General features: G+C 44.9%; 1 long non-coding RNA gene across 1 annotated transcript in view; it reads left to right on the top strand.

Moving 5' to 3' along the window:
- Nucleotides 1–12,939, top strand: part of LOC130454686 (uncharacterized) — a 178,121-nt gene that overhangs the window by 43,136 nt on the left and 122,046 nt on the right. The window lies entirely within an intron of this gene.

The following is a 12,939-nucleotide window of genomic DNA, read 5'->3' as shown; positions in this document are numbered from 1 at the left end:
TCTATTTTAAGTTAATCAATAAGGAACTCGAAGTACCCCTCCTTAACACTTGATAAGTCATTAGCCAAGAGAGTTCACACTTACTTAGTCATTAACATTTAGTCCTAAAAGACCACAAGCACTGCCCCCTCCCCTGGGCAGTGCTAGGCAAATTGAGAGACTTTGATTGGTTCCTGAGTTGTGATAGATCAGCCCATGATGAAAGGAAGGAGAACCCAGAGAGACAGGAAGTGACATGGAGAAAACTGCTTGTAAAAGCCAGCTGAGGGCCTTCTTAATTCTTTTGAGGCCTTGGTGGCTCTTGCTGAGGAAGGACTTCTGCGTTGGTGTCTCTGAGTTGGGGGGATTCTTCTGCTTTGGACTTCTGGGTTGGAGATTGATTCTGTGCTGATAAGACTCTTGCTGAAGAGACTACCATGACTCCTGGTTGGAGATCGGGACCTGAGGGAGTCTTTGTTGGAGATGAGCTGGATTTCCTTGGATGGGCAATTATAGGGTGTTTAGCGAGGCGGTATTTTCTACCTCCTTCCTACATTTCCCTTTTTTCTATCTCTATCCTGCTGTAATAAAGCGACTAAAGCTACAAACATACTCATAGTTCAATTTTAATTTTTACAAACGGTGACCATAATAATTCTTTTTAACTCATAAATTTAGTCAAACCATTTTTAACCCTTACAGTAACAAAGACACAAATACCAAATGATGAAAGGAAAAACAAATCCTACCAAAGTAGAATGGTAGGTCTCTCTCCTTGAAGATCTTCAAAGTAAAGACTGGAAGATCCATTGGGTTAGATAGGATTCTTATTCAAGCAGAAGCAGACTAGGCAGCCTGAGATGTCCGTTCCACCTCTGGAAATCTGGTTAAATAGGTTTCTTAAGTTTGTAATTATGGTAAGCAGAGCGTCTCTGTTGAGCAAGGAAACCATAGCAGAGCACTCCTCATCTTGGGTGCTTTTGTGAGACAGTGGAGCATGGAGGAGAACCTTATTTCTCAAGATGAGTTAATGATCTTCATTTATTAGTTTCAGTGCAACTTAGGGAGGTGATTGGTTGGGTTTTCTATCTTTTGATTCTTTTCAAGGTTAAGGGGACATGTTTTAGTAAAACGGCCTACTGGATCTGAGATCTCGCCAATATTGGAGTTCTTTCCCATGATGCAGATTGCAACCCATTAATGGTTGCCCATTCCAAATGCTTCTTCCTTTTTTTTTTAACCCTTTCCTTCCATCTTGGAGTAAATACTGTGTTTTGGCTTCAAGGCAGAAGAGTGGTAAGGGCTAGGCAATGGGGGCCAAGTGACTTGCCCAGGGTCACACAGCTGGGAAGTGTCTGAGGCCAGATTTGAACCTAGGACCTCCTGTCTCTAGGTCTGACTCTCAATCCACTGAGCTACCCAGCTGCCCCCCTTTCCAAATGCTTCTTGTTCATATTCTCTTATAAGTGCACTGAAGGGGGACCTCCCAGCAGAAGATCTGAGGACCTTCCTTGATTTCTCCTGACATCCTGAAGGCAGCAATGAGGTATACAGGCTGCTTTCTGGGGGTTCTCTCCCTCAGCTACCTGTTTTCCTACTCATGTTATTTTGGTTAATACATGCATCAGTTTTATTGAATGCCTACTATGTGCTAGAGACTTTGCTAAGTAAGAGTTTTATGACAAATATCTCATTTGGTGACATCCTTTATTCCAACCTCTTTTGTGATTTTTCATTTGTAATGTGTGGCAGTCTGTTCATGCTTATCGTCTGCTTCTCCATTGTCCATCTTGGTCATATTCCTTTTAATTGCCTAAGATTCTTTGAAAGATCTAACAACAGAGATGACCTTGTTAGGCCCTCTGATCATTGACATCAAGTGAGGTGTGAAATAGGAAGATCTATGCTTGCCGAAGGTGTTCAGTTAAATAAGATTTTAAATGTCAGGTGATAACATTTAAGAATCTGATACACAATTAAGGATTCAGAGAAATGAGCTGAGAATTTTCTCAAATTCCCTTCTTGACCCCAGATGCATAGAGGTTTTTAAAGATATTCATGTCTGCCTTTTTTTAAAGGCAAGAACTTACCCCTAGGATATGGCAAGGCCTTTCATCATCTGGAAGGAATCAGGCCAAGGACAGCATTAGCACCTGTAAGTAGACGGGACAGATTTTCATCAGACCAGTTTATTTTGAGGGATCAACCTTAAGGTGATCTTTTCTACCTTATGAAACTTGAAACTATTTTTAGTTCAATTTAATAAGCACTTTGAAAGGCTCTTCTCTGGGTCAGAGAACTCCTATGTAAGATGATGATGATTCTTGTCCCTCTTTCACATGACAGCCCTTAAGAGATTTGGAGACAGCTCCCAGGTCTCCACTGAGTTTTCTCTTCTCCAGTCTAAATATGCCCATGTCTGTCAGCTGATCTCTATATGACTCATGGACTTTCACCACTGAATTTCCTAGAGGCCACCTGAAGCCTTGTCAGGAAAACCTTCCGAACAAATCAAGCTGCTTCAAACCAAGATGGTCCATCCACCCAAGGAGGTCGGTCGTGGATTCTCCCTCTTGGTTTGTCTTCAAGGAAAAGAAAAAGATGTCCACTTGTTAGATATGTGAGGTATGGGTTGGAGTAGCTGGTTGCCAAGGTCCCTGGCCACTCTCAGACTCTAGGAGCTGTGGATCTCTCCATATTATCCCTTGTTTACTCCAGCCTCATCTATTCCCTCTTTGAGTCCTTCTACCTAAGACTGGGGCAGGGGAATAAATAGTCAGATATCTTTGGGATCAGAGCAGGATTGACAAAGCTGCAGATGCTGTAGGTGACTCTCCAGGTCCTCTCTTCATCCAGGCCTGGGGCCATGTGGTAGTCATGGACCTATTCTCCCCCTATGGAGTACAAGATGACAGCAACCATTGTGGAAAATCCAGTGTCCTTTTTTTTTTTACTCTTGACCCCCTAATCCTGATTGCTGAGGACAGTCCATATTGTGGCCCAGGCAGAAGCTACTTGGATGCTCTCTCCCTAGTGGAAGGGTGGTCTTCCCTATTCATAGGTATATCTCAGATTCCATATAGATGGGTAGGTGAGTTTTAGGAATCTCTGGGGCCAAGCTGGGTGCAGGCCCTTTTGATGTTGGCCAGGCTGGCCATTGTATCACAAGCAGGTATTCCATCCCTGAAGTCTTTCCAGCTTGCCAAGCTATGCCAACCTCACCACAGAACACTCATGCTTTCTCCCTTGCTGCAATGAGGTATCAAAGGGATATTTTAGTGGATTAAAAAAAGAAAAGGCTATTCAAGCATTTATTAAGTGCATTCCATGTGCCAGGATCTGTGCTAGGCTTTGGAGATACAAAGAGAAAAATGAAATAATCTCTGCCAGGAAAGAGCATTATTCCATGAGAGGAAACAACATGAAGTGGTTCATGAGAAATGGAGTCATATGACTAAGACAATGCTAGACGCTTTTGTATTTCATACAGAATGTTTCTAGAATCAAATCAGTAGGTATAAATACATTATTACAGAAGAATGTCCATTGAGCTATTTTTGGTCGGGGCTGGTGTTTCTGTCAATCTAAGGAAGTCTTGGTGTGGACACTCCCTCCCCCATTGGAGGTCACCAACTGGTCTTCAGTGGCTTGTCTTTGAGGGTAGTCTGGGGCACTGAGAAATTAGGTGATTTGGCCAGTCATCTAGCTGGTGAGTGTTGGGGGCAGGACCTGAACTGAGGCATCCCAGCCACTGACGCTCTCTCTATAGTGCCACACAATGGCGGCACTTACCTTCTGGAGTGTTTGGCTCTGCTGGCAGCGTGCTTTGTATGTGATCTCATTTGATTCTCACAATAACACAATGAGGAGGTAGGTGCTTTGGGCTTTGTTATTGCCATCTGGAAAAAGAGGAAGCAGAGACTTGAAGAGGTGCTTTGTCTGGGGTCTCAGAGCCTCTTGAATCTCAGGGGTGGGAGTCCAGCCTTGGGCTTCTTGACCCTCTCCTGACTCCTCCAGGCTGCTTCTCCACAAGCTAGCACCTGGAGGGGTTCATTGTCCTTGTATGCCTGCAGTTTAGAGATCTCTTTGAGTCTGGCCTGAAAAGCAGTCTGGAGAGGAGCCCAGACCAAAGTCAAAGGGGCTTTCAGAGACTTCGCTGTCCCGTTTCACCCTGCTGTTCTCTTGCTTTGAGCGCTCGCGTCCTAAAAGAGAGTCTCCGTCATTGAATGTGGGATTCCTATAGAGCAGCTCTTGATCAAGGCATTGGAGTGTCCACTCAGAGAGTGGAGTTGTTGGCTTTGTTCTAGTGACCTGGGCCTTGTGGAGACAGGCCCCAGGCTCTTTGGGCACGGGTCTAACACAACCGAGTCCTGGCTGAGGTTTGGTTGTTGTCAACGACAACCAGCTGATTACTCATGGAAATTCTGAGTTAACAGGAGGGAAGGAGAATGGTGGCATTATGGCTCTAGGCTTAGAAGGCACTCCGATCCAGTGCTCTCACTTCATCGAGTGGAAGTGGGGACTTTAGAAAGGCTGAGTGAGCTGTCTAAGGTCACACGGCTACAAAGTTATAATGGCGGGATTTGGAACCAGTTATTTAGCTCCACGTCCATTGGGTTTCTGCAGTAACACAGTGGCTCCTCCTTTTGCATTTAATTTCTGCAGTGAATTGTAACTCCCATTTACTTGAGATTTTCTTTCAGTAACTTGTGAGGAAGATGGTACAGATGACTAGCCTTATTTTACCGGTGAAGAAACTGAGGCTCACAGAGGTTATAATTGTCCTCAGCTACAGAATTCTGTGTCTATGGCGAGATTCCATCCCAGATCTCTCCTGCTATGGAGTTCAGCCTTCTTATCATTACAGCCTGCTGCCTTTAAGGAGGATGCCAGGTACCCCTCTAGGCATAGGGGACATCTGTGGAGAGCAGGGTTTGATGGCTGCCTGCTACTGATTCCTGACTCTCCCCTGTCCCCAGTCTGTAGAAGCAGAGAATAGTCTGATTGAACTCAGTAAACATTTATTGAACACCTACTGTGTGCCGGGCTTTATGCTAGTCTCTAGGGACTTGAAAGGTCCTCAAGGAGATTATATTTTACTTAGGGAAAATCATGTGTCTCTGGTTTTGACAGGCATGTATGTGTGATCATGTGTGTGTGCATGTTTGTGTATAAAATGCAAAGTAATTTCGTGGGGGAAAGTGTGTAATAACTTCTGGAAGAGGGAGGCTCAGGAAAGTCCCAACATGAGAAGTAGGGCTTGAACCACACCCCTGGGAGGGAATTAGGGAGATCCCAAGAGGCAGGCTTGGGGTCTCTCCTGGCCATGGAGAAGAGGCTGTACAAGGCCACCCACAGAGGGAACCCGTGGGTTCTTGGGGAGATGGCAGGAGATGGATTCCCTTTCTTTCCCCTGGTTTCTTGGCTCTCCAGTTGGAGAATAACCAGGAGAATGGGGATTGATCTGGGTGTCTTCAGAGAATGGAGGACAATCATTTTGGGTGAAGAGGATCGAAATAAGAAGATGACTAATTGATGCCCACCCGAGAAGCTCTCTAGATGGCTCACTCAGCAGTGAGGGCTGCTTAAGGAACGTGTTGGTTGGGTGAAGCTCGCCTTGGGCCAGAGCTGTCAGATATTGACCTACTGTTGCAGAACGTGTGGTGATTGGTCCGATACGTGTCCCCTGGGAGACGGAGCAAGGTCAACCGAAGGAGTCACAGCATGTTTGTTTACAGAGAGGAAGAGACTTAGGCTGGGGCTCTCTGATTTGTCAAGGGTGAGTTTGGCTACTGATGTACTAACACTGATAACGGACACAGAATCTTTCAAGGCAGCTAGGTCTAGTGGGCAGTGTGCTGGGCTTTCAGGCTGGTGATCTGAGTTCCAATTCTGCCTCACATACTTGTATTTGTAAGCTATTGGGCAGGTCATTGAACCTTTCAAAGCCTCAATTTCCTCATCTGAAAAATGGATGTGATAATACCTCCCACTCAGGGTTTTTTCTGAGGCTTAAGCAGAAAAGAGAACAGACTTTAAAGGATTGTCTATGTGATTCTTCTGTCATTGGTGCTGCTGCCATCTCATGAGCTCCTCACCTAACTCTGATTTAAGCACTGTAAGTGTTTTATAGGACAGGAAACTGAGGTCAAGACATTACCCTAGTTGCCCGAGGTCATAAAGCTAGTCTGTGTCCAGCCCTGGGGATGAATTGGACCAAGCTTGCCCTGACTTCAGATCCTGTGCTCTTTCTCCTCCCCTGTTAGGCTGCGAGCTCCTTGAAGGCAGGGACTCTGGTTTTTAAAAACTTTTGAATTTGCATAGTCCTAGTGCTTAGGAGAGTGCTGGGTACACAGTAGGTGCTTGATAAATGTTTGCTCATTGACTGACTGATTTCCATTGAACTATGGAAGAAGAAACCGTGGGAAATGGGGGAAGGTTAATCATGAAACTTCTTTAGAAATTGATCCCTTGTAGCCCGAAGACCACGATTCCCCAAAGAAGTGGGATCTAGTGATTGGAAAGCAAGGACACAAAGAGAATGAGGAGAGCTGGCCTTCATGAGGACACGGAGTATCAGACAAGACCCTGGCACAGGACTTGGTGGTTTACAGTCGGAGCTGGGGACCCCTGGGAGTTCCCAAGATCCTTTTTGGGGTGCCACAAGCTCAAAACCATTTTCATAAAAATATGAAGAGTTTTTAACTTCAAATACAGTGAACACCAATGGATGGAACCCATGTCAATGCTCACTGGTGGGGTCTTTATTCATTTTTAAGGCTATAAAGGGGTCCCAAAATCCTGTTTGCAAACTTCTGGCTGAGATGGCTTCTTTCTTCAGTTGGATGGCTGGGCAGGTCATACCAGGGCCAGTAGACCCATTTTACAGGTGAGGAAACTGATGCTCAGAACTCTTGTGACTTGCTGAGTTACAGAACTGGCACATTGCAGAGTCTAGAACGTGAATGGGCACCCTTACTCCATGGGGCTTTGAGGGATTCCCAATGAGGTGTAGGAGAGCAGGCGGCAGCGCGACTGCCTTAACTCATCGGGACATTTGGTCACCTTAAATTAGGGGACGGAGGATGGAGCCTGTTCCCCGCCTCCCGGCAGAGGATGCAGAAGGAGCCAGACATTTTTAGACACGACCAGTGTGGGCACGGCACGGGTTCTGCTTAACCAGGCATATTTGCTGCTCGGAGGGTTTTGTTTTTCTTTCTCATTTGGGGGTGGGAGCTGGTAGGAGAGAAAAGAAATGCTTGTTAAGTGAGAAAAAGAATTAGCCTTTAATGAGCTGAGGCTGTCTGGCCAGGATTAGAGGCTGCGCTTCTCAGGCCTTCTTTGTGCCGAGCCCACATTTAGAGGAATTCAAGTGAGCCCAGAATAATCTCTTCATTTTGGCCTCCAGAACGGCTCTGATGATGGCGAAGATTTCTTTGAACGTGGCCTTGGCCCGAGCTGGGCAACAATAAAAGAAAACCGTTCTCAGGCTGGAGCCGGGTTTTTGGCAGCCTGGCCCTGAGGTAGAGCTGGGTGCCACCCAGTGCTAAATATAGGCAGCGCTCAGGTTTCTGGGCTCAGGGGGAAAGGTGTTTATTGGGGACAGAGAGACGCTCACAAGGGCTTTATTCTTGTTTTGATGGGCAGCGAGGAAAAGTATTTTCTTTCCTCCAGTTCTCCTAGACTGCTTATCCTTTCTATTCTTGGATGTGTGTGTGCATACGTGTGTATGTGTGCATACGTGTGCCTGTGCATGTGTGTGTGTGTTCAAGCCAAGAAAATCCTGTGTTGGAATTTGAAGTTTTGTCCTAGAAAAGGTTGCTAGCTTCCTACTTCAGGAAGGAGAGAAGCCAGTGTGGAAACCCCCTCTCTATTTTTTACCAGTTTGCCCCAAATCATGGCAGTGATTTCCCAATTGCCCCTGGTCCTTGCCAGATGCAGAAGGGGGTCTGGGGGCAGTGAGAGGAGGAAGAAGCTGCTGCTCTTATAAGAATGAATGAAGCTCAAATATTCTGAAACAATTACAAAAAATTTCCTATTGCGTTGATTTAATTTGGGCTGGGATCCCTCCTGGGGGCATTAGGGCTTATAAGGAGCTGTTTCATGAATTGCCTCCTTTGCTTCTCACATGCCACTGAGTGATGGAGGTGTGGGGCAGGCGGCAGCACCCTTATTTTGCAGATGAGAAAACTATGACTTGCAGGGTAGTGAGGCACCTCGATGAAGTGGGTCATAAGACTTGGGCACCAGAGCCCTTTTCTCTCTTCCCCATCTCCTTCCCCGCCATCTGCCTCTCTCTCTTTGCCTCCCTCTTTCTCTCGTCCTCCTCTCTCTGTCTGTCTCTCCCTCTTTCTCTCTCTGTCTCTCACTTTCACTTTCTCTCTCTTTCTCTCTCCCTCCCTCCTGCTCTCTTTCTCTCTCCCTCCCTCCTGCTCTCTTTCTCTCTCCCTCCCTCCTGCTCTCTTTCTCTCTCCCTCCCTCCTGCTCTCTTTCTCTCTCCCTCCCTCCTGCTCTCTTTCTCTCTCCCTCCCTCCTGCTCTCTTTCTCTCTCCCTCCCTCCTGCTCTCTCCCTCCCTCCTGCTCTCTCCCTCCCTCCTGCTCTCTCCCTCCCTCCTGCTCTCTCCCTCCCTCCTGCTCTCTCCCTCCCTCCTGCTCTCTCCCTCCCTCCTGCTCTCTCCCTCCCTCCTGCTCTCTCTCTCCCTCCCTCCCTCTCTCTCCCTCTCACTCTCTCTCTCTCTCTCTCTCTCTCTCTCTCTCTCTCTCTCTCTCTCTCTCTCTCTCTCTCTCTCTCTCTCTCTCTCTCTTCCCCCCCCCCTTCTGCCTTAGATTGGTGCTATGTATTGGTTCCAAGACAGAAGAGTAACAAGGGCTGAACCATGAGACTTGGCCAGGTTCCACACAACTAGGAAGTGTCAGAGATCAGATTTGAACCCAGAGCCTCCCATATACCCAAAGGCAAGTGACTGCATCTCTCCAGACCTCATTGTTTTCATCCAAAAAATGAAGGGTTTTGATTGGATGATTCCAATGAATGATGCTGTATTAGGGCAGCAGTGATATAATGGAGAAGGGCTGGGCTTGGACTCTGCAGAAATCTAAGCCTCTGTTTCCTCATCTATACAATGAGATGAATAAGAACAAGCAGTGCTTTCCTTACATGATTGCCGTAAGGACTAAATGACATGAATATATGGAAAGTGCGGTATCCTCCTTAAAGCCCTCCCTAGGTGCTAGTTGCTTTTATTAGAGATTTGGCCAAGGTCCGAGATCTCATGAATTACAGAGACAAAACTCATTCAATAGACATTTATTATGTACCTACTGTGTGTCATTGTATTGTTGAGTCATTTGTCAATCTTGGCTGAGTCTTTGTGACCCCACTTGGGGTTTCCTTGGCAGAGTTCCTGGTCTGGTTGGCTACTTCCTTCTCCAGCTCAGGAAACTGAGGTCAGCAGGGTGAAGTGACCTGCCCAGGTTCACACCATTTGGGGTTTTTCTTGGCAGATCCTAGAGCAGTTTGCCTTCTCCTTCTCCAGATCATTTTACAGATAAGGAAACTGAAGCCAGCAGGGTGAAGTGATTTGCCCAGAGTCACACAGCTAGTCAGTGTCTGAAGCCAGATTGAACTCATGAAGATGAGTCTTTCTGACTGCAGGCTCAGTGCTCTATCCATTGAGCCATCTAGTCACCCACGCAAAAGTTAGCTATTATTATTATACAAGCTACAGTCAGTGCTTAGGTGTGGGTCACAGTGGTACAAAAGATTTACTGAAAACATGATCATTCCTAGCCCAAGAGATCAGAGGAACCATCTTTGGAGAGGTGGAAATGAATTTAAGACGTTGAGGGAACATGGAAGGAGAGATGCCCAGGGGCAGAGAAAATTCAGGACTTGAATCCAGGTCTTCAGCTCCAAGTAACTCCATGGCCAGGCAATCACATATACTTGAGAAGTTTCATAATTACTCTTTGTTGTCAAGTTGGGCTTTGGAAAATGTCATGTAAAACACAGCTACTTGCCCTTTATTTGTATTTAAATGTTTAATATCTCAAATATTTGATCTTTTAAATATTTTTGCCTAAATTTTAAGGCAATATTTTTGCTTCATTGGTGTCAGATCAAAGCAATTAAAAAAACAGCCTAAAACTAAAACTACTTTTTATTTATTTCCTTGTTTTCATGTCAAAGTCACTTCAGGATATGCTGCTCCCAACAGCCCTCCTTCTCCTAAGACAGTTATGCCAAAACAATTTCTACAGTGTCTGTCCCTGACAATATATATAGCACTGCGCCCTGTCAGTACCCTGCTTCTCTGACGAGAGGAAGAAGCCTTCCAGTTCCAATGTGATCATCATCTGACCTTCTGTTTCCTCATCTGTTCTCTGGAACCTTTTCGGTTTTGGTTAAACTTGTCATTATGTCCATTGTTTTCCTGATTTTAGTCCACATCAGTTCACAGTTCCTTGGAAATTTCCTCATCGTCCTCATTTCTTATAGCACAATAATCTTCATAAATGGAACTTTGGCCCCGGTCAATGAGCCTCCCCTTTGATTTCCAGTTCTGTGCTGCCACCACAAGTGTTGCTTGGCATATTTTGGGATGAGCTCTTTGGGGCATATGCCCACCAGTGGGCTTGATGGGTCAAAAGGTAGGAAGAATTTAGAAATTTGATTTTCATAATTCTAAACATTTGTTCAGATGGGTCAGTCGATTGTAAAATTCCATTACCAGCCTATTAGTTGGATTGTTTCCCCACCATCCCTCTAACATCATTGATTTCCACTTTGGGTGGGTACTTGGGCACTTTGAAGGGTGGGAAGGGAAAACATGGGGGTATCTTAGTGGGCATTTATTGTTCTTGTTATTTTCTTCTTTCTTCTTCTTTGAAACATGTTTTCACAGAGTGATTTGTAGTTCGCAAATCCTTTGAAAACAGTTCCTATCCTTTGACAGCTTTTGCCATTGGGGAATGGCTCTTAGCCTTCTGTATTTTAGTCTTCATTCCTAATATACTTTGAACATTCGGCTTTTTAATGTTGTTTGATAAAAACATTTTTCTTCTCCACTCTGCAGAGCCCCTTTGTCTCTCTGCATCACTTTGTTTTGTATAATCAAAATTATATATTTGATCTCTTATCCTTTCATGAATTCTCCCTGGAGCCCAAACTGAGAAAGGTCCCTCCTTCTGCTTTCCTCTAATCTCTTTACTGTGTGATCTTTTTACATTCACGTTGTATATTCTTTTGGAGTTTTATTGTCCTATAAGGTGTTGTATGGTGACATCTGCTTGTCTAAGCCACATTTCTGCCACAATTGCTTTCTGATTTCCCCAATTCCTATACAATGCAGTTCTCCTCAGTCAAACTAATATTAAGGACCAGTTAAAGTATGTGTGTTCTGACCCTCTTTAGAAAAGTTCCCATTTGCAAATGGCTTGGGCAACCTCCTCTAGACTTTGTAGTGTGGGTTCTGCAATTTGGCTGATAAAAACCTTCCCACCCAATGAAAAGTCACTCTGGTTGTTACTCTGTCAGTGGTGAGTTGAAATAGCTAGAAACTACCAAAAAAAGCTTCCTTCTGAAAATATTTCAATGATTCAAAGAACTATTTTTAAAGATTGGTATTTTTCTGTATGACATTTTGGGATGTTTTCTTTATTAGGAAGTTAGTAGGGAAGAGATGCCAAGGAACGAGGTAGAATCATAGTTTGAGGGCTGGAATTTCTGGCTCATCTAGTTAAATTCTCCCATTTTACAGGTGAAGGAACTGAAATTGAAAGATGTAAAATGACTTGCCCAGGGTGTCACAGTCCAGATTTAAAGCCCAGGCCCCTGCAAATTTGGTTTTTTTTTTTTGAGGGGAGTTGGTTCTTATTTTTTTTTTCAGTGTTCCAATTGATATACCTAAGGGTGACCAGGACATTTTATCTGAGCTGGGGAAAGGCTCTTTACCCAGCATGCATATAAACACATCTCTGAAAGAAAGTCACAACCTGGTACATATGAGGCAAATTTGTGCATTTTAATTTTCACTAAGAAAAAAGGCAAGTCACTGATTCATTTCTAATCATATTTTGTGCTCTTATACACATTCTTACATCTATTATTGGTATTGCCCAGATAATGAGAATTGCAGGACAATATGCTGGAAAAGTGCCTCCAAAATGATTGAGGTCAGTCTCCCCATTTTATGGATGACGACACTGAGGCACAAAGAGGGGGTATGACCAGCTCAGGGTCACACGGGGAATTAGTGACAGAGTCAAGTCCTTTGGGTGTCTTTGACTTTTCCATTTTGGAGCTGAAGGATATAATTGTGTCCTGGTTACTTCAGTGGACAGACCATCTTGATTTTTGAGGCATGTGGCTTTCTTTCTTAGGTCAAGTCAAGCCTTGAATGATAGCTTAATCATTTAGGTGAACAGTATAAGGCTTGGTGGCCAGGGGACTGGGAGCCTGGAGGAAATGAAATTTGTCATACCACTCTCAGAAAAGTCACAAGGCATTACCTGTGGAGAATAAAAAAGGCACAAGGAGAGAGAGCCAGCAAGACCTGGGTTCAAGTCTCACTTCTGACATGTACTGGCTCCAGATGTTGCATTGAATCTGAGTTATTTACGTCTGTTGATTTGTCTCCATCTATTTTAATATATCTGAGTGTGTGTCTCCCTATAGAACTGAGGGACAGCTAGTCTGAAAGCCAAGCCCGAGCCAAAGTATTCACCCAGGGGGCCAGCAAAACAAGCAATTCTCAAGGATAGAGGTAACGTGTAGCCTCTGACAAATTATCCAGATTCCCTCTGTTGACAAGTGGTTTCAAAGGAATCTTTCTTGCCCTTCATGAGCGGATCTCTAGCAAGCAGGGCTTTGGTTCGGTTTTGAATCTGGTGCAGAAAATGGTGGACTTGAGGTCCAGAAGGCCTGGGTTCAAAACCTACCCCCAACCAACATTCGGCACA

The sequence above is a fragment of the Monodelphis domestica genome, chromosome 5 (genome assembly GCF_027887165.1).
Source record: "Monodelphis domestica isolate mMonDom1 chromosome 5, mMonDom1.pri, whole genome shotgun sequence".
Taxonomy (NCBI): domain Eukaryota; kingdom Metazoa; phylum Chordata; class Mammalia; order Didelphimorphia; family Didelphidae; genus Monodelphis; species Monodelphis domestica.
Note: the sequence above shows the minus strand (reverse complement) of the source record. Positions and strands in the feature narration are given on the sequence as shown.